The sequence below is a fragment of the Hippopotamus amphibius genome, chromosome 3, assembly GCF_030028045.1.
Source record: "Hippopotamus amphibius kiboko isolate mHipAmp2 chromosome 3, mHipAmp2.hap2, whole genome shotgun sequence".
Classification (NCBI taxonomy): Eukaryota; Metazoa; Chordata; class Mammalia; order Artiodactyla; family Hippopotamidae; genus Hippopotamus; species Hippopotamus amphibius.
The window spans coordinates 144,505,192-144,525,712 of record NC_080188.1 but is presented as its reverse complement, the minus strand read 5'-3'; the positions used below and the strand labels follow the sequence as shown (position 1 = coordinate 144,525,712).

The 20,521-nt window shown below is 51.1% G+C and overlaps 1 protein-coding gene and 1 pseudogene across 5 annotated transcripts in view; one reads left to right on the top strand and one right to left on the bottom strand.

The window, feature by feature from the left end:
• Window positions 1-19,328, bottom strand: part of EPHX1 (epoxide hydrolase 1) — a 38,283-nt gene extending 18,955 nt beyond the window's left edge. Inside the window, exons 1-2 of one of the 5 annotated variants that reach the window (XM_057730135.1) lie at window positions 2,422-2,546; window positions 1,465-1,775 (exon numbers count right to left, since the gene is read on the bottom strand). The gene's annotated coding sequence lies outside the window, so the exon portion shown is untranslated. The other 4 variants (XM_057730134.1, XM_057730137.1, XM_057730138.1 and 1 more) reach the window with 4 other exon arrangements.
• Window positions 11,658-12,556, top strand: LOC130848816 (40S ribosomal protein S19-like; annotated as a pseudogene).
• Window positions 19,329-20,521: the final 1,193 nt, after the last annotated feature.

Below are 20,521 nucleotides of genomic sequence, written 5' to 3'. Positions count from 1 at the left end.
GGGGCTGCATTTCTGAGGCCTGATGGTTCCCTGAGGGGCCTTTTGCTCCAGATGCTCCGGAGAGGCTTCTCTCCACCCCTGTGAGGCCCTCCCCCACGGGAGGCGCAGGGACTTCTCTGAGTGGTGGGCTCAGGGGAGTAGGTGGAGCCACGCTTGCCCCTTGCTGTCTCTCTCCGAGAGGGGCCTGTCCTCAGGGTGTACATAAGGGGCAAGGCGGGAGGGCTGAAGAGCTGGGAGGTTTTCATCCGAGGTATGCGGGGTGTTCAGTGGCCCAAACATGGCCACACGTCTCAGCTGGCTGTCAACAGCTTTATTGAGATATAATTCACAGACCGTATAATTCACCCATCTAAGGTGTACAACCCGGTGATTTTTAGTGTATTCACAGATAGGTGCAACCACAACCACAATGTTAGAACATTTCCATCACCACAAAGGGGAATGCTGTACCCTTTACCTATCACCCCCTCTTGCCGCCCCCATCACCCCAGACCCTAAGCAACCACATATCTACCTTCTGTCTCTATAGACTTGCCTACTACATTTCAAACAAACTCAGCTGTTTTCATTCTCTTTGTCTGACTCCCCTGTTTTTCTCTCAGAAGGGGAAGAAAAAAGAGCTTAGTTCTTGCAAACCAATACCAGGCCGACACTGACCCAGCATTACTGTCAAACTCCTCATCTCACACATTTCCAGGGAAGTAACCCCTTGAAGGTTCATGATCAGAGAAATGTGCGTGAATACGGGCACCGACCTCGGGCCAGAGCCAGCAGAAGGTCTGCTGGATGCAGGGCAGTCAGGACCCAACCGGAGAAGAAAGCATGGATCTCAGGAGAGGCCTTGGCAGATCCACCTCCCAGGCCCACCCAGACTCTCCCTTGGAAACCTGGGGCAGGAGGAGGACACTGCTAGCAAACCCACCCTAGTGTGCCCTCCATCTGCCACGGGACCCTGCTGGGGGCTTGCCGAGGCCCTGAGGTTTGCGCCTGCCGAGAAAAGAAAACATGCACAGACTTCTCCCACTTCCCACAGAGAGACGCTCTGTCCCTGCCAGGAAATCCTACCCTTGAGAAGATGGAGAAGAGCCAGCTGCTAGTCTCTGTTGTATTCCAAGGCAGGACTAGGCTTAGGGATTGTGGGGTGCTGGGGAGCATGTGGGAAAAGGCGGAAAGTAGAGAGCAGAGCTGCCCCCAGCAGCAGGAGCAGATGGAAGCAGTTCATCTGGCGGATAGTCTGGAGCTGAGAAGGCAAGGGCTGTGTCTATCCTGGTCCCTGCCCAGAGCCCAGTGCCCAGCATAATGCCTGGAGAAGAAAGGCACTTTGCCAATATTTGCGCAATCAGCATACGCAGTGGAAGTAAATCACATAAATCTTGCAGGATGTTGTCAAAGGAGCTGCAATCATAATGAACGATAAAGAGGGGTTAACTTCAATCTCCCAAGTGAACTTTACACAACACCCACCTTGTCTGACATCAGCACGGAGAGGCCAAGAACACGGCTGTCACTTCCTCACTCGGAAAGAAATGCCTTTCTCTTCTCTGCCTAGAATTATCCCTTGTCCACGTGAGCTCTGAGGTCTCACCCTTTGATCAGCTCCTTGGGAAGCAGCCAGGGTAGCAGAGCTGTGGAGTTGTGCACCCAGCTGCACACTAGGGCTCTGCAGGAGAGACGGGGCGGCTGCAGGTGCTACCCTCAGCCCACACCGCTGTTCAACAATTGCTGGGTCCTACCAACTCAGCAGACCTGATGCGTGTCCAGTGTGGGTATCTCCCCTGGATTTTGACAGCAAACAGAACCATGAGACAGTGTTGAAATGATCAGTGTTCAAGCACTGCATCTAAACTCAGGGAACCGGGACAAGGGGCACCAAGTAGGGCCACGCCAGCACCGCCAAGGGCAAAGTAACAGATTCAAGGAGAAAGTGTAAAGCCCTTTCTCTTGCATCCTAATTAAGATAATATTAGTCCTTGGTTCCAGGACGGTGCTTTAGAGCCACTGATCTCGGATTACAAAGCAAGCTTTACTGCAGTGTGTTAATGTGTCACCTAATAATGGCCCTTTATTTAATAGCAGGTATTAAATGCACACGAAGTAAGGCGCTCTAGGTTAGCCCAGTGTTAACAGGCACTGACTGTCTGCAGATGGGTTTTCAAGGGATGTGATAAACCATGACCCATGCAAACCCACCCACTAAGGAACCAAAATTCATTGAACTTGACTTTCCTTTTCATTGACTCAAGGTAAGAATCAGAGCAGGCAAGGGACTTGCCCCAAATCACATCGCACTTGCGAGGATTAGAATTTGTAGTCAAAGCACGCATTCATTCCCTGTCTGTCATTGGGCATGTTGCTCCTGCCACCCCCACCCCCACCCCATCTTGTCTCCCCTCAGCATCTTTCAGCCTCAAGCCTTCATACCTGCGCTTTGGGACCCTCAGAGCACAGGCGAGCCACGACTGCACGGGGGCCGTGGCCGCCGGCCAGAGTGTCTCTCAGGCCTGCACATTTTTTTTCCAAAAAATTAAATAATAATAGACAAGACCTTCCCGTTCCTGGCGCGCAAGAGCTGCAGGTCCAGGAGAAAGGAGGTCAACGAGCTCCTAGAAGAGGCGGGGCCTCGGAGCCCGACCAATCAGAGATCAGGGGTCCTCCGCGTCCTTACGTTTAACTCTGCCTCCGCGCTCCGCCGCAGGGAGTGAGAGCCGAGGCGCCCAGCCCGCGGGGCGTGGAGGGTCTGGGCGTGCGGCGCCAGCGGGCCGGCGACCAGGGTGCAGCGGCTGCCCTCAGGCCTCCGGACATCCCTGTCTGGGGCTGCTACTTTATTTAGAGTAGGAAAGTGGAAGTTTGAGGCTCAGGAGAGAAGGCGCCGCTCTGCCTGCCTAGCTTCCTGCCCAGTGCAGGCGAGGGCACGGGGCCAGCTGGTGAATCTCCTCCCCAGGACCGGCTCCCTGCGGTTGGGCCGGGTGAAGCAAACATCGCCTGCAATGGGGACGAAGCTGTTCACCAGGAAAACCAAGGCCAACTGGACTGTGGCTGCCGCAGCGCGGGGTGGGGAGGGGGTGGCTCTAGGCAGATGATACGCCCTTCCCCGCCCTGCCCCACCCCCTCAGGCCTCCCTGGGCCCGCCAGTGGCTAGGTTGGAGCCTCTGAACATCCAAGCTGAAGAGGAACTCAGCACACTGAGTCCAACCCCCTCACTTCGTAGCTGGGGAAACTGAGGCCAGGGGTGGCTGTGACTTTCCCCAGGTCATGTGGCCAGGGAGCGGCACATCTGAAACAAAGGGAGAAAAGGACCACTGCACTCCTGCCCTCTATTGTAAATGCTCTAGGGCAGGGTTTCTCAGCCTTGGCACAACTGACATTTTGGACCAGGTAATCCTGTGTTATGTGGGCTGTGCTGTGCATTGTAGGGTGTTTAACAGCATCCCTGGGCTCTACCAAGCAACACCCATCCCCCCACCATGTGACAACCAAACACGTCTCGAGATTTTGCCAAATGTGGAGGGGAGGGAGGGGAATTGCCCGTGCTGCAGATCAGTGGTTCCAACTTTAGGCTATGTTAGAATCACCTGAGAAGCTTGTTAAATGATTCAAGGGATCTGGAGTATGGCCGGAAGGTCTGCATTTCTCACTAGTTCCCACGTGATGCTGCTGGTGGTGGCCTGGAAACCACACATTGAGAACCGCTGCTCTAGACTTGACTATAAACTCTAGGAAGCCTGGCTGTCTTGCTCCCCAAGTGAGCACCAACCCCAGTTCTGGCAGATGCAGGAATCCCACCAATGGTTGTTGAGTAAACACTTGGGGCTGACCAAGGTAGGAGGGACTGTGGCCCTTCGACAGGATCAAGAAGCAAAGAGAAAATGCCATCTCCAAGGTAACAGGTGAGCAGAGAATCCCAGAACCTCTCTCTGTGCTCAGACTGGTAAGTTGGTCCCGTGCGGAAAGCTGGATGCCCAAGCTGCCCTCCTGGTTATGACCTTCAGGGGGAAGGATGGGCCCATGACTCCACATCCACGGTATCCAAGATCCCAGCAGAAATCTGAAGTAAATGCTACAGCTCTAGGGGCACCTGCTGCCCCAACAGCCAGGCTTGTGAACGTCTCAGCAGCCCAACTCTCACATTTTACCAACTGTCTTTTCCTGATGAGGAGAAATTCCATAACCTCTCCTTCTCAAAGCCTGCAAGCTACAGGTAGACTCCTAGCTAGACTCAAGAGGCACCCTCACTCTGCAGCCTAAAGCCACACAAGGCAGTTTCTCTGTCCGTCCAAAACAAACCTCCAAATCCTAGGACAACTCTCCATTTCCCCCGTCAAAACCTTGCTCTTCCTTCTTCAGGAGCCAGCAAAATCTCTCATCTGGGAGCCGTCCTTGACCCCACAGCAGCTTGTATTCATGCCTTCCCCTGAACTCCCACCCCAGTGCCTTCTCACTCCTGTGGGCTCAAGGTCTGATGGTAACAGGCACCTTAGGGAGGGCTTCCTCGGACACGGCTCTGAGCATCTTGTATCATTTAATCCATTAATCCTCACAACAGTCCCACTTTTCAGATGAGAAAACCAAGGTTATATAAGTTGTCTGAGATCAAACAGCCAGTAAAGGGTGTGGGGGTGGGGGGAACGTGGCAGGATTCTAATGCAGACAGCCAGACCCAGAGCCCACCCTTTCCCAGACCAGCTCTATTCCTTATGCTTTGTTACTTGGGGAGGACTTTTCTGTATGATGAAACTGTCAACTACAATTGTCACTTGCCATCTACCTCTACAAGGATTAAATCACGTGCTGCTGCAGCTGCTGACTTTCAACACCCCCTGAAAGGTATTCAGGGTGGAGATCAGGAACGAGGCCCTCTGTGCTCTGGAAAAAACCGGCAGAACAGGTGTTTAGATATTTAGATATTTTCAGGAGCCAATTTTATGAGCCCAATTCTTGTATCTCCTCGTATCTACAAAAACACTAAAATCCTTCCTGGTGACGACTGCTCCTCCTGACCAGCAAAAACCTTCTGCAAAAAATATGTGTTTGAGTGTGTGTGCTCCCCCATCACCAAAATCCCATATATACTGACCTCCCCCCACCTCTCTGGAGCAGTTTCTCGGAGCTATCTGAGGTGCTGTCTCCCGGGCTGCTGTCCTCATTTTGCCCCACATAAAACAATTCGCAACTCTGATGTTGTGCACTTTTTTTACCTCGACAAAACTGTGTGCTTCTCAAAGGCGGGAATGATGTCCTTTTCGGCCCCAAATCCCTATCATGCCTTGTTTATAAAAGGTGGCTGATAAACCACAGAACTGAATACTGTAATAGCCAAGCCCATCACAACAAAGAGAGTGCACTGAGGCTTAGGGACACATGGCTCTGCTCAAGGTCACCAGGGGTTATGAGCTAGCTCAGGCCTGTTCGGGGCAGGGGGACTGCCAAGAGCTTGGAGAGAAGCTGGGGCAACGCTGCCATGCCGTCCAGGTCACCTTCCTTGAAGGTGTCTTTCCTATCCCCCTCCCACTCCCCAGACTAGAATGCCATCTTCTGTTTCTTCTATCTTCCCTGTGGCTCCAAGCACAGGGCTCTGCACAGAGGTGCTCAGTGTCAGTGCCAGCACACACTTGAAGCTGGGGGGCTGGGGTTTCAGGCCCACCTCTGGCTGGGGGGCCTCAGTCCTACCACTGGACTCAGGTAAGACATGGACCTTTAAGATGGAAGGGTATGTGGAGGGTCCCATCAAAACTGGAATTCAGGTAACAGTCCTAGAGAGAAACTAGGATGAATCAAAATGTAACAGGAGACTTTCATACAATCACTCTGGAAGACTGTTTGGCAGAATCTACTAAAACTGGGCAGATAAAAGCTCTATGACTCAGCAATTCACTCCTAGGTACAGATCCAACCAAAATGTGCCCATGTATTTACCAAAAGTCACAAACTAGAATGCTCATAGCAGCATGATCTTATCCAATGTGTAGAAGCCAAAAAGTAGAAACAATCCAGAGGTCCTCCCCCCACTGATGACGGTCCACTGACACAGTGGGACAGCACACAACGAGAACGAACACTCTGTAACTACACACAGTGACGTGGATCAATCCCACAAGCCGTGCTGGGCCAAAGATGCCAGACACAAAGGAGCACACGCCGCGTGACTCCATTTATAGAAAGGACAAAGACAAGCAAGACTAATCTATAATAAGAGACTTCAGAATAGCGCTTTCCTTTGGTGGTGGGGACTGGGGCCCAAGCAGTATTTTTTAAACTCCCCAGTGAGTACAGTGTGTAGACAGGGGATAGTTCTGTATGTAGCCTAGAAAAGAGAGGCCTCAAGAGCAAGACTTGGCCACATGCATTACATAATTCAGGGGTGCTCTGAGCAGTCACCGCAGGGATGCCCCCTTATTGAGTATGGGGCGGCCACGGTCACAGGCCTCCCCACAGCCTATGTGCTACCTCTCAGCTGTGGCACCCCACCTGGGCTCTGATTCTCTACTTGGTGAGACCTACTGACTCAGAAGTCAGCCACAGGTAGCTTGATTCCTGGAAGAGGGTGGGGCATTAGACAGCAGGCCTAGTCTCTGGGTTCTCGGGAACAAGGTGTCGTCCAGTCCCCCCATACATCAAGGAAAACTTCCCCTTGTGAGTTTGGGGAAGCCTGGTGGCCCACCTGAGTGTCACCATCTGAGGAGCCAGCCTGGCTTTCCTGGAGAATCCCCATTCCATGGGACACCCTCCTCACCCCAAACAGCAACTCGGACTACATTAGACTTTAAGAACTGGAACATTTTGGAGTTTACAATAAAGGCTCTTCTAGCTTGCTTCCCTGTTTGAGTAGTTCAAAGCTCAGCTCTGCCATTTACCAGATGAGGGGCTTTGGCCAAGTTACCAAACTGTTCTGAGCATCTGTGGCCTCCTCTATAAAATGGGGATAATGCCGACCTCACAGGCGCAAACCAGGTACTCGGCCAATGTGTGTTCCTTCCCTTTCCACCAAAACCCTTATTACAGTGTGGAATCTTCATGCAGAAAGAGACCCCAGAGGACCCCTGTCCCTATTAGATGACTTAGGCCTAGGACCCTGCCGCAGACCGTGCACAAGCAGGCTGGGAGCAGGAAAGTGCCCAGCGTGGGCATCTGCTGGCCTCCCCATGTGCCCTTCCCAAGGACGGACTTGAAGAATAAGGAAAGCACATGGCCATGTACATCTTGACTACCAGCGTTTTGCAGTACATGTCCCTGGGTAGCCTCACTCTTTTCTGTTCTGAGAAGTTCTGTTCTCAGCATTAGGGTGCAGAATTCTGTTTACTAAGCTTCCCTGTTTCCATGGAAAGCTGTATTTATCTCTTCTGTGTGGTCAGCTCCTGCTGGTATAGAAAATATTCTATCTACTTCAAAACATCAATATGTAGGAGATACTATGAAAAGTTCAGAAGTAATACAATACAAAACGAGAGTGCTTGCTTTATTATGCTAGCACCTGAAATTGGAGGTTAACTCATTACTCCAAAGTTTCCATAAAAATATTTTATCTAATTAGGTTGTTGTTTGGTTTGTAATGCACTTTTCCAGAATACTGGCAAAGTGCTTTACTGAGAGATTTGGGGAGCAGGGGGAGACTTTCAGAATGAAAGCATTTTTTTTCTTGGAGCTACAGTACCCTTTCTTTAAAAATGCATGGTTTGCCTAGTAAGGAAAATGCAGGTTTTGTTGTAAACCAGCCTAATTTTTTTAAAGTCACAGTAACTGGAGGTCATTTAGTCCTAAGATGTTGAGCTTAGCGGTAAATCGGAGCAACAATTAAATGCTCTGACAAGAAATGGGATTATATGCAATTTAAGTTTCCAAATTCTACATTGAAGCTCTGAGCATGTGCTTATGAAACCTGGAAAAAAATCAGGAATTAGTTTTGAAAAAGTCAGTTGTGCAATAAGGTGCCCTTTACCCTTAAAGGTGCAAAGAGAGCAATTTATTATTTTACTTTTCTTTTGTCTTTGTGGGTCTGACTTGCAAAGAACAATTTTAAGTATAGGAGATCAAGTAAAAGGGGTGCTTACTTTTCTAGCATTGCTAAAAGGAAACCCAGTCTAATAATTTCACTGAATGTATAGTATTTCTGTTATGCTTGGGGCAAAAACACAAGTTTTAAAACATACGATTCACTTTTAGATTGATACTAAAAGTTCAAATGAAAACTCATTTCTTTTAATTGAATGTGTAAAGTATCAAGAAGTCATTTTGTTCTTTTAAAGTAAATAAGAGATTTGGATTTATGCCGGAAAAGTAAGTATAAACTTGTTTTGAATCAAAGGGTGGTTTAGCAGACACTACCTATGACAATAAGCTGGGTTCTTTGCAGGCACAAGGAACAAGACATAGTCCTGTACCTGCTGAAGTTCATGCTCTAGTAGGACAGACAAACAGATGAATAAATAACACCCTTCTAATGATAGATACAATATCCACACAGATATAAGAAAAGTGTGAGAAAGTTAATGAGGGGTAAGTGACGCAAATGTTTCACGGGGGGGGGGTCACTGAGTAGGGTTTTTAAGGATGAGTAGGAGTTTACCAGGGAGAAAATAATGGTGGAATAGGGATAAATCTAGGGAGAAAAGAGAGCATGTGCAAAGGTATGGAAGTAAGAAAGTACATGGTATAAGCAAAGAACCACAAGAATCTACATCCATGTTCAGTGTAAAAGTTGATGATTACAAACTTTGGAGTGCAGTCATTTAATTTCTCTCTATATTACCTGAAAGGAGTCCCTACCTTATCTGTTTTATAAATTGTTACTTCATCATGATGAAGCTGACGCAGGAGTTTTAACTTAGAGATCATGTTTGCAATTCAGAGGACTCTTCTGTGAATTAGATGTCAAGGGGAGTGAGGAAAGGAAATATACTTGGGAGGTAAGTATTTGATGGTTGTGTGAGAAAAGGTGTCCAGCGTAGGAGATTACTTGAAACCAACATTCCACCCCAGCTGCCCTTAGTGATTTGGCTGCTCTACTATCTCCAGATTGAGATAGTATGGTAAACTGCCAGATGTTTTCCTCTTCCTTCTCAGCACTGGAATTTTTATTTTAGTTGGAGAAGCCCCGCTAAACACTGCATTTCTTGGCCCTCTTTGCAACTCAGTATGACAGAGTGATTAGGTGCTGACAAAGAGCTGAAAGTGTATTTGAGGCAGAGCCATCTGTGACCCAGAGAGTACCTTTCTGTGAATTAGGAAAAGACATCCATCCCTCAAAACACTCTCAGAAAATGAACCTAATATACTGCTTTTGTTATAAGACACCTCATTGCCATCTGCTAGAAAGCACTTATAAATAAAAATACAAATCCATGATATTGTGATATGAATGGCATCCTTGTCCAGTGAATAACCTGCACAAAAGCACATGGGTCTTGCATGTGTGTGGAAGACTATGTAGACAGACCTGACACAGCTGGGAAGCATGCACCTTTTGCCCTTCCCCTTTCTTTCCATGCCTCCTGGAACACAGACATGATGGCTGGACTCCGGTAACCATTTTAGATCATGAAGTGATCTTGAGGATGGAAATCAGAGATGACGGAGAAAGATGGAAGGATCTTGCATTCACCGTGGAGCCACCAGCCCAGTCCTGGACTACTGACTCCCAAACTTCCTTTGTATGACAGGAAAATAAACTTCTATATTGTTTAATCCATTGCTATTTTGAGTTTTCTACTATATAAAGCCTAATATAATCCTAACTAATTGAGAAAGTTAGGGAGAAAAGAAAATACATCAAGTCCCCCAGGACACACACTCTTAAGAACAAATGGTCAGTGTTCAAAATTTTCAATGCTATGTTACTGTTCCATCTCTGGAACATTTATATGATGAACATTTTCCTGCTGCCCCAGTCACATAAAGGTATGAGGAGCAATTTTGCATTACCTGTCAAAATGAAAATACAGATGGCTTTTGACTCAGCAATTCTAGTTCTAGGAATTTCTCCCCACAAAATTCTGAATTTATATTTATGTGAGATGCCATGTGTACAAAAATATTCACTGCAGCTTTTTTTTTTTTGTAATAAAAGCAGAAGATTGAAACAATCTAAATGTTCATCACTTGGGGACTGTGGAATAAGCTGTGACATTCATACAGTGAATATATGCAGAAGGTAAAAAAAAAAGGTAAATCTATGCATTGATATGGAAAGATCTCTATGACATGCACTTAAGTAAAAAAAGTACAGTGCAGAAAAGTGTGTGTGATTAACGGGTGCCACTGGTGTGGACCAAAGGACACACGTGTCCATGTATGTTCACCCAGACACTGGTGACAGTGACCTCCGGCAAAGAGGAAATAAACTTTCACTGAATAAGCTTTTATGTTTTGAAAAAAGTTTTTTTTTTTTTTTTACCAAATGCATGTAACTATCTACCCCAGAACAAAATAATTATATATTTTTAAAAATATGGAAAACCACAAGTGTGACAGTCTTCCCTATGATCCTGTTCCAACAGCGAGTCAGACACCTTGCAGCACCGAAGCTGCACAAACGCACTTGGCAGCTGCGGTGTGACTTCCCAGTGGCCAGGAAGCCCCTGAGACAGAGATGAATCCAGAAACCCATGCGTATCTGAGGGCCGAGGGCCTGGCAAACATATGAAACGGGATAAAGGAAGCTGGCTGGGCTGTGGGAGAAACAGTGCCGCCAAAGAACTGGTGTCCAAATGGGGCCATCCTTTCTGTGCACATGACTCCAGCTGCCACCTCTGGATAGATAGACACATGCATCTCTAACCCAGACCTCCTCTGAGCTCTAGACCCAGGCACCTACTTGCCAACTAGACAGTTCCTCGATGTCTCAAAACGTCCTCCAGTGCATCTGAAGTTGTGCTTGTCTCCCTAAACTTTGTCTTCTTCTGGGGTTCCCTCTCACTGTAGCTGGCAGTATCCACCTTCCATCTGCCAAGCCAAAAACCCAGGAGATGTTTCTGAAACCCACCTCCTCCATTTCACCCGCATCAAATCTATCGGCGAATTCCGGTGGCTCTACCTTCCAAATTACATCCCCAATCCATCTCCACCACCGCCACCCTGCCCAGGCACCCATCTCTCCCTGGACTACAGCCTGGTCCACTCACCCTGTTCTGCTGCCTCCAACACACTCCGTAGCCAGAGCGATCTTTTAGAGATGAAAATCTGACCCTGAGACACCCCTGTTACAACTTAAGCAGCTTCCTGCTACTTTGGGGACAAAGCAACACTGGTTAATGTGGCCTTCAAGACCTGTGGGGTCTGACCTGCCCACCAGCCCTCCCAGACTTCAGACCCCCACCCCCATGTCCTTTCAGTCCTGTGTGCTCACCTGCTCCCTCCTACTGCAGGGCTTTGCAGAAATGCTGGTTCCCTCTGTCTGCAATGCTCTTCCTGTCCCTTCTCAGCTCCTTAACCTGTGTTCATCCTTCAGATTTCAGATCAAGCGTCCCTCCTCCAAGCCTATTTCAGCACGGTGCACCTCTCCTTCCTAGCCCTTGTCACTGTCACATTTGTCCATGAGGTTACGTGACTGGTAAGGGTCTCCCCCACTGGAGGTAAGCTCTTTGAGGGTAGAGACGAGAGCTGTTTTGGCCCCCCTGTGTCCCCAGTGCCTGGCACTTATTGGATGCTTGATAAATATTTGTCGAATGGCCTTTTCCCCTGGCTGGCAGCACGCAGGCTGCGTGATACCCGGAGTTCCTATAAAAGACGTGAACCAGCTGGAGTTCGTTAGAGCTCTGGCGGCCTTCCCCGAAAAGTCCGGGAAGCTGAAAACTCCTGAGCGTGTGGACCCTGCCAAGCTGGCCAAGCATAACGAGCTCGTTCCCTACGATGAGAACGGGTTCCACACATGAGCTGCTTCCACAGCGCGGCACGGGTACCTCCGGGGCAGCGCTGAGGTTGGCTCCATGACCAAGATGGGGGGTGGGGGGTGGGGGGCGTCAGAGAAATGATGTCATGTCCAGCCACTTCAGCAGAGGCTCCCAGAGTGTGGCCCGTCAGGTCCTCCAAGCCCTTGAGGGGCTAAAAATGGTAGAAAAGGATGAAGATGGAGGCTGCAGACGGACGCCTCAGGGACAGAGAGATCTGGACAGAATCCCTGGACAGGGGGCAGCTACCAACAAGAAGCGTCGGAACAAAATAAAGTGCTGTTGGCAATCTGTGATAAAAAAAAATTTGTTGAATGAATGAATTTAAAAATTCTTTGAATGACAGTGTTGAAAATTATCAGTCCTTTTGAAAAAAAGATGGCTGAATTCTCCTTGAGGAATTATAGACGACCTACATCGGAGCCTAGTTTGTAAAGATGGGCGGGTATCCCGGGCGCACGGCAAATATCAGGGTTTGGGATAAGGAAAGATGAGGCTCAGCCTCAGGATCCTACCGAACACAAGGTGGGGGAGTGGGGTCAGCCAGCCTGCCCTCGGACACGTCCCTCCTTCAAACCCAGGCAGATGGTGAGACCCTCACGATCCGAAAGTGCCCCTAAACTCCCAGAAAGTTACTCGCTGACTCCAACGCGACGCTTACCATGTACCTGGCTTAGGGCCAGATGCCAAAATGTCCTTCAAGAGAAGAGGCCGAGAGGGTGAACCCAGCCCTGAGCCTGCGGAGAAGGCCCCGCCGCGGCCTTCACGGGGGATTCCTGCCTCCGCCCTGCTGTCTGATATCTTCCTGATGGGGATCTGGACTCAGGAGCGCGAGAACCTCGTGCTCCTTCCGGGGAAGTCAGCCACAGCTGTGGGGCAGAGGGGTCCACCGCGCGCCCCCGATGCCAGGCCAGGGAAAGGTGGGGCTGGGGGTCTGTGTGCCCCCTCAGCCTCGGCCCCTCGCCGCCCTGCCCAGCCTTGCTGCTCCTCCCTGGGGAGAGGCATATCCCACAGAAAGGGGGAAACAGATAGCTTCCCCTCTGCTCCAGGTCGGCCTGCCAAGGAAGGCAACGCAGACAGGGAACGTTCCTCCGCCAGCGAGCTCTGATAGCCAGCCAAGCCTGGGGCCCCCAGGGGCGCCCCATTATTGACGCCTGAAACTCCCAGGCAAGCTCACTATAGCAGAGACCACTCTGGCCCAGGATACATGGGGGTAAACCCTGGGTGAGGGGCCTCCCCAACTCTGCACAGCCCAGCATGGGACCAGCCCCCCCCCCACAGCCCTAGCCCTGAACCCCAGCAGCTGGCAGGGCTTGGGGTGGGCGAGGCCCATGGGCAAGGTCATCTGGGCTGAGCAGATTAGAATGCTCTGCACTTGAGACAAGGGCCATGTTTACCTCCCTGAAAGAGCTGGAGCGAAGCCCTGGGAGAGCAGCCTGGAGCCAGCACCCAGGGGAAAGAAACACATCATTTGCAGGCAAAAACAAAGGGAAATAAAAAAGTAAAAACAGTGCGGGTGCAGCCTTCTTATGGGGAACCCTGTTCTGGGGCCTGAGTGAAGGCACATCACTGGGTGCCCTGGAGGGTCACCCCCCCTACCCCTGCCCCCAACTATACACACACACACATCTGTGTAGATAGACAGAAAAAATAAAATCAGTGACTGCTGATCTGATGAAAATCTTCATGGAGTTGGGAGCCAGCTCAGCTGGTGGTCACGCTTTGAATCCTGGCCCTATCGCTTGCCAGCCATAGGTCAGGCAACCTTAGCCCAGTGACTTCATTTCTCCAAGCCTCTGTCTCCCCATCTGCAAGATGGGCAGAATAAAGTACATCCCTTACCGAGTGAATGCAGGAAAAGTGGCCGCACAGGGAACTGCTGTCACAGGCATTCGCTTTTTGTTTTTAAATCCTGAGGACACGAAAGGTGAGGGAAAGAGGCATAGCCTGAAGCTGAGGCAACCTTCCCTGAGGAAGTGCTACCTGAATCAAGACGGAAGTTAAGGAGTGATCCTTGTAAGAGGAAAGGGCAGAGGGTTCCAGGGCGGGTAGCGCGTCTGAAGGCCAGTGTGGCTGGACGGCAGGAAGTGTGGGACGCACACCCTAGGATAAGGAGGGGCCCCTGGCTCTGGGGCCTGAGCGAAGGCAGCCTCAGCCTCTGCCTGCAGGGTCTGGATGGGGGAAGCGGGACCATATGGGTGGGCTGGCTGGCCCGGAGCACCTTCAGGGAGGGGACAGTGACCGCCACAGATTTTAAATGCCCCTCAGCTGCGGAACGGGGGTCACCAGAAACTCATTTACCCAACCTGCCATGCACACGTTTAGTTAAACAACACAGGGGAGGAGCAGACTCTCTCCACCCCACAGGGTTCACACGCTCGTGCTCTGGCAGTTTCATTTGAATCCTTTCCATCTCATGTTCTGCCAATTAAAATAAGACCTGTCAAGTTGTCCACTGGTTCTAAATTACCAGAGAAAAAACCCAAGTGGAGTACAGTTCACTGCGCATGAGGAAAAAGCATTACCTTCCTGGAATTTCAATACGTGGCATTCTCTGAGAAGAGAAAGACTCCTATTTCAGGAGATAATAGGCAGGGGCATATAATACCCCTACTTGATTTCCTTCCCACCGTTAACCACGCTCTCGCCCCTCCCCGCCCTCCCCAAGTCTGCTGTCTTCAGCAGTGTGCTCCTGGTCTGGAAGCTTCCTCAATAGCGTGTAACAGGATAGCACGGTGAGCTGGGCCACAGCACAGCCACCTGAGCTGGCTTTCTTGTCTGAAAAGATCCCTGTGCTTCACGTACTGCAGCCCTAAGGACTAGGGTCAGCGTTCAGAGGAATATTCTGGGTGGCCGGTGTCTTGGTGGGGTCAGTTTGCTTGTGGAAATGTCTAGGTTGCAAAAAGAAATAAAAGGTCACAAAAGGCCAGAACTTGGTTTACAGGCAGGAAAACTGGAAAGCGGGAAAGGACATCCATTTTCCCCCAAAGAGTTGCTAAGAGAGTCAGACTTCCCTGAGCCCTTGGCACTCAGGGGTTAACCATGAAGCTTGCCACTGGAAGCAGTGTTTCTCTTACTTTCCAAAAGATCCAAGTCTCTCCAGTTCTAACACGAAGCGTAGTACAACCAGAAAGCTGCACCCAGTGTCGCAAAGATCACTTATGCCACGGGAAAGCCAAGTCCCAGGCTGAGCTGCCAGGGGACACCTCAAGGTGGTGGTCCTCAGGGAAGGGTGGAAGCCCACACTCGGTCACTGAGGACCACCGCATGGGTCTCTGGCTCGGAGGCACCTGGGCCTCCCACTGGCTCCTGGTCATCAGCTTCCTGCAGCCCTCACAGCTCAAATCGTGGGCCACAGCCTGGCTAGAGCCAGCCCGATGGGCCTACGGCAGGGATACTCAGAACCTTTCCAGAACATGAGTACGTGTCTGGGCACCACCACCTCCCATGAGGAAGCCCAAAGAACTCCTGGACTGGGACATTGGGGTGGAAAGACTCCGTAAGCACATCATTTCATGTTCTACAATAACCCTGAGAAGTAAGGCACGGTTTTTTTTTTCTGTTTTAAAAAGATTTAAAAATGAAGCTCCAAGAGGCTAGTTTGCCCAAGTTAACCCAGCTTGTAAGGGCCAAGAAGACATTTTAATTAAGTCTGTTTATCAATCTTCCCAAACACTAAAGGCAGCAAAAATTTCTGCTCCTGACGTGGGACAAGACCCATGGTCCCTCTTTGTGGGTTAGCTACAGAATGCTCTAGAAAGTCCTTGAACCCCCCCCAAATAGAAAAGCTTTTTTTTTTTTCTTCCTCTTAATGCAAACACTTTCAGTTGGGCGCTGGAGAGCCTGACAGGTGTGGCTTTGCAGCAGCTGGCCTGTGCACTCAATTGGTTCCTCATGAGAACAGTGCCCACTGCCTGACAGCAAAGCCAAGACGCAGACAATGGAGTTAGTGGACAGAACGACTCCACTCCAGGTCCCTGAGTCTGTCTAGAGGAATGCTTGCAGGCTAGACTTTAGAGAGTGAAAACAACTGCTCTCTGGCGACAAAGGATGAACTATGACCTCGCTCAGGAAGTTGCCAGGGTCATTCCTCAGTATCCATGGGGGACTGGTCCCAGGATCCTCCAGATACGAAAATCTGTGGATGCTCAGGTCCCCTATATCAAATGGCAGAGCGCAGTCAGCCCTCCGTAGGAGCGTGTTCCACAACCACAGTCTCAAAACCCAGGGACACCGAGGGCTGACTGTAACCTTCACGGCAGAGGAGGCTGTTTCAGTCTGAACTGGGTTTGCACAATCATGTATTCAGTTATACAACCAAGGGCAGGATTGTACAGTTCTCTCCTTGACAAGAGAGTGTCCAGTACTCCCTCCTCAGGGAAAGGGAGTGGAGGGGCTAGATCCTTGGCAAAGCTTTGGGTCCCTCTTGGGGGAACTGCTGGGGTGCCATCTCCCTGCTGCAGCCTCCCCACAGAGCCCCTGGAGCCTCTGCTCTTAAACCACTGGGCCCAAGCCAAGAGCCACCCACAGGCCGGCCCACAGGTGACCCACAGGGCCAGCTGGGCTGGGTAGTGAGCCTTCTGCCTCAACCCTGGACCTTTGACCTCTGTCTGTGGTGTGCCCCGCACACCCTGGGCCAGGCCCTTCCCTCTGCCCTCAGCGGACCTGACATAGGCTGCAGGGCCCACCCGGCTCCATCAAAACTGACCACTCCCCACTCACCTCTTCCCTTTTCTGAAGATCCCTTTGGATTCTTGACCATAGAATCATCACATATTAGAGCTGCAAGAAGTCTTGCAGATTGTATAGCCCAACCTCCTCATTTCAGGGACGAGGTCCCCAGAGGAGACCTTACTGGCAGAGTTGGGACACCAGTCGGATCTTCTTTCCATGCTAGTTCTCTTTCCACATCACTGTATTACCTCTTAAAGGAATGAATCACAAATGATGGGATGTGGGTACCTATCAGAAGTGAGTTTTGAGCATGGAATCCTAGTGGCCCCTCAAGTCACCACAAGCTTGCTCTGTCTGTGGTGATGCAGCCTGAGTGGGTATGCTCTGGGCTCTTTCTTCAGCAGTAGCAAGCAGCTCACACTGACCCCTGCCTTATTTTGTAAGCCCAGCTGTGTTCCATGTCTTTGAGTATTTCAGTTCAAGGATGGAGAGCTGGAAACTGGGAAGCCCCGGCCTTCCCAAGTCTGGGCCGGATCAGGATGCTGGAAGGAAAGTCCAGGTGTAGGTGAGCAATGACTAAGCCTGGGCATGTTGGGTTATGTCGATGGGTGGGTCACTGTGCACTGATAACACAGGGGCTCCCTGTGACCTCCAGCTGGTGCTGGATTTAGACCTCAGACATGAACCAGGACACCACAGGAGGAGGCTGGAGGAGGCACTCCACTTCCTCCAATGATCCAATGCCCTTTGTCTAAAGGTCCCTCTGCCCAAAGAGCCCCCATTCAGTTGCTTCTCACAGACATCCCACTCCCATAAGGCTGTACCAGCCAGTGTGCTTAAGGCATAGCTGGGAGGCAGGTGGGATCACACAGGGAGCATGTGGGTTGGAGCAGATGGTGTTGAAGTTCACCCTGGCTGCCTTGCTGAGCAGTTATTTTCCATGGAAGACTTTCTTTTCCTGGAACTGGAGGTGGGGGGAGCCTCTTGTTCTCAGGCTGGGCCACTTCAGTTTATCCAGTAGGTCGCACACCAAAGGACACTGGTGCCAGCTTGGCCCACACTCAGCAAATACAGACATAAAGTTCATCCATGCCAGGCAGGTACCTGCCACGGGGCCTTTGCACTTGCTTGACCTAGGCACCATCACTCCAGATAGCAGTCTGCTGCTCCCTTACTCCTCAGTATTATTCAAATATCCCCTCTCAGTGGAGCCTTCTCCTTTTCCCCACCCCTTTTCTCTTCAGTGCTTTACTTTGCTCCCTGGCACACATCGTTTTCTAACAGACTTTATATTTTACAAATTTATTTTGCGTATTGTCCATCTTTCCCCCAACAAAACTGTAGACTCCATGAAAGCACGTTCCCTGCTGATCCCCCATGCCCAGGGCAGAGCCTGCACACAGTGGTCAGTCCTCTCGCACTCCACACACTTGCGCGGGGAAACACGAGGAAGTCATCACCCGGCCCGCCTTAGGTGTGGACATTTGGGAAAGAAAAACTGCTGAATACTCCCAGAGCTTTTTGCTAAATCTGACCTATTCTGGCTAGTGAAAGGCCCCCCAGCAAGGTCCCCAAGCCCCCACTCCCTGAAGGCAGCAACCACCACACCAGAAGACAATGTTTCTTTCCCCAGCGGTGCCGCTTCTTGCAGTGTTTATTTTCAATGCTGAATTCAGAGTAGTCTGCAGAGTGGCACTGAAACACGCATAAATCCCAATGTTCTCAACAATTTCCTGCAACAGCTCATAAATCCGATGTACTGGGTGCTGAGGTGCCATTGCAGAGGTCCCCCTTACCTCCCACCTCTACTCCATGTGCAGAGCCAGCACAGAGCTGCCAGCGCCGGGAGAGGGGTAGGCCTTAGAGAAGGCCGTCCACCCTTCCTGGCGCCAGGGGCCCACACAGGCTTTGTGGAGCCGGAGTTTATATAATGGAGGAGAATGAAGGGGGGTGGGGGGGACGCAGCTTTAAAAGAAGTCAAAATAAGGATCACAACATTGCTAGAGCCACTGCCGGCGCCCCCAACCCCGAAGGCTTCAGAAGGGCCGGGCAAGTGAGGGGCCAAAAGCTTAAGGTCCCCAGCTTCCCGCCGTGGAGGGAGGCTGAAGGAGTCTAGGGTCTCTGCGGCGCTTAGACTGATCACATCCCTGGGCTTCTACTACGCGGTGAACTCTTCATCTCGGGCCCAAGTTTCCTCTCCTGTGCGCCGAGCTGAGCGGGTTGGCCTCTCCCAAGAGAAGAGCAAGGAGAGGGACAGAAAAACTGGGGCGGCGGACAGAGATGGCGAGAGAGCACGTCTTAGCTAAGAGACCTGAGATCGGTTTCAGGACTCCGGTTACAAGTGCAATCTCACTGCATGAGCCAGACGCACCCTGGAAGCAGCAGTCTCCGGGAAAGCCACGCATGGGAGTCTCGCTGCGCCTGCCCCCCCACGCTGGCCTCTCCCGGAGCCCGGAGCGCTAGCGGACCAGAGCGGGCGGGGGCCGGGCGGCGCGCTTGGTGCCTCGATCGGGATGGAGCTGCGGGCGGCGGGGAAGCGGGCGGCAGCGGAGGCCTGTCTGGAAATCTACCTGGAGCCCCGGCCCGACGGCGCCGGCCGACGGCGTCCCCCAGCCCGCGGGATCGCGATGAGCCCCTGCACCCTGGGAGTCCGGTCCCCGCCGCCCGGGTCCCGAAAACTGCTCACGATGCCCCCCGGCGCTTACGGTCGTCTGTTCCTGGCTTCGGGGCTCGGCGGCAGCAGACGCGCGGTCCCTCTGGCTCTGGTTCCCCTGGTTCTCGGGCTCCTAATTAGCGCGTCCCCAGCCAATCCTGCGCTGACTCCGCCTGGACTCTGCCTCCCAGCGGGGCGGGCCGCGGCTGGGGCTGGGCCCAGGGAGGCCGGGCCCCTAGGGTTCAGTCCCGCTCTGCCTGTTACCTGAGCCACCCTGGGACTCTGCACCTCCCTATGTTGGAGGAATCGGTAGAGGTAGGCAGGACACCAGGGCTTATAACGCAGGAAGCAATGTTTATTGTACTGGTACAGGCCCAGTGGATTCACATCCAAAGACTGAGCACGGAACCAAAGGAGAGCTTCTCCTTTTATAGACCAGTTCCCGCACTTTTGGGAGCCTATAGCTATGTTTATCTATGTAGAAGCAATGTACAGAAGCCAGAGTGCATATGTTAGTTTTTCCTTACCTGGTTGACCCAAATGTTTGCGCTGCCCCTGGCAGGGTCTTGTGAAAGAGGCCATAAGTTATTTATTCCCTGGGGCTTGCATTTTCCTATGTTTGCCTTGTCCTTCCCTGTTTTTGTGATTGACCTGCCTCACCTAAGCTCCACCTCTACTTTGGAAGAGGGTTCTCGAAGGGCGGCCGGGAGACGGAGCACAGAAATGGAGCTGAAGTGTTTAGGAAGTCATGCAGTAACTTTGTCCACTGAATCAGCAAACAAACAAAGCCCAAACTTGCATATTGTATGACTTGTTTCATATTTCTAGCAATTCATTGTTATTGTATTGTGCACGTGTATTGGTCCAGGACAGTTTGAGAAATTTAAAAGCAAACAAATCTGTCTTTCACCACACGGAGTCCGAGAAGCACTAGTCTGGGTGAAAGTACAACCTATTCAAAGAGGTCTTCATGGTGAGGACTGAGGTCTACAATGTGGAATTCGACGCCTGAACTACTTGCTCTTTCGGTTCCGCAGAAGCTGGACGCTCAGGCCAGTGGATGCTGGGCTCTTGACCTCTGCAACAAGCATTAATCCCCAGACTGTCAACCTTAGAAAACCTATCCTGTCACCTCTGTCATCGCTCCTTGTCACTGCCTCACAACTCTTCCAGCAGCTCTTTCATGTGCTCAGAGATGCAGTTTCAACACCCAGCATCCTCAAGATCTCAGCTGGCAGACCAGGACCAGGGCCTGTTATAAGGATATTAAGCTTCTGACTGTCACCCTGCATACAACTTCAGGATAAAGTTCCTC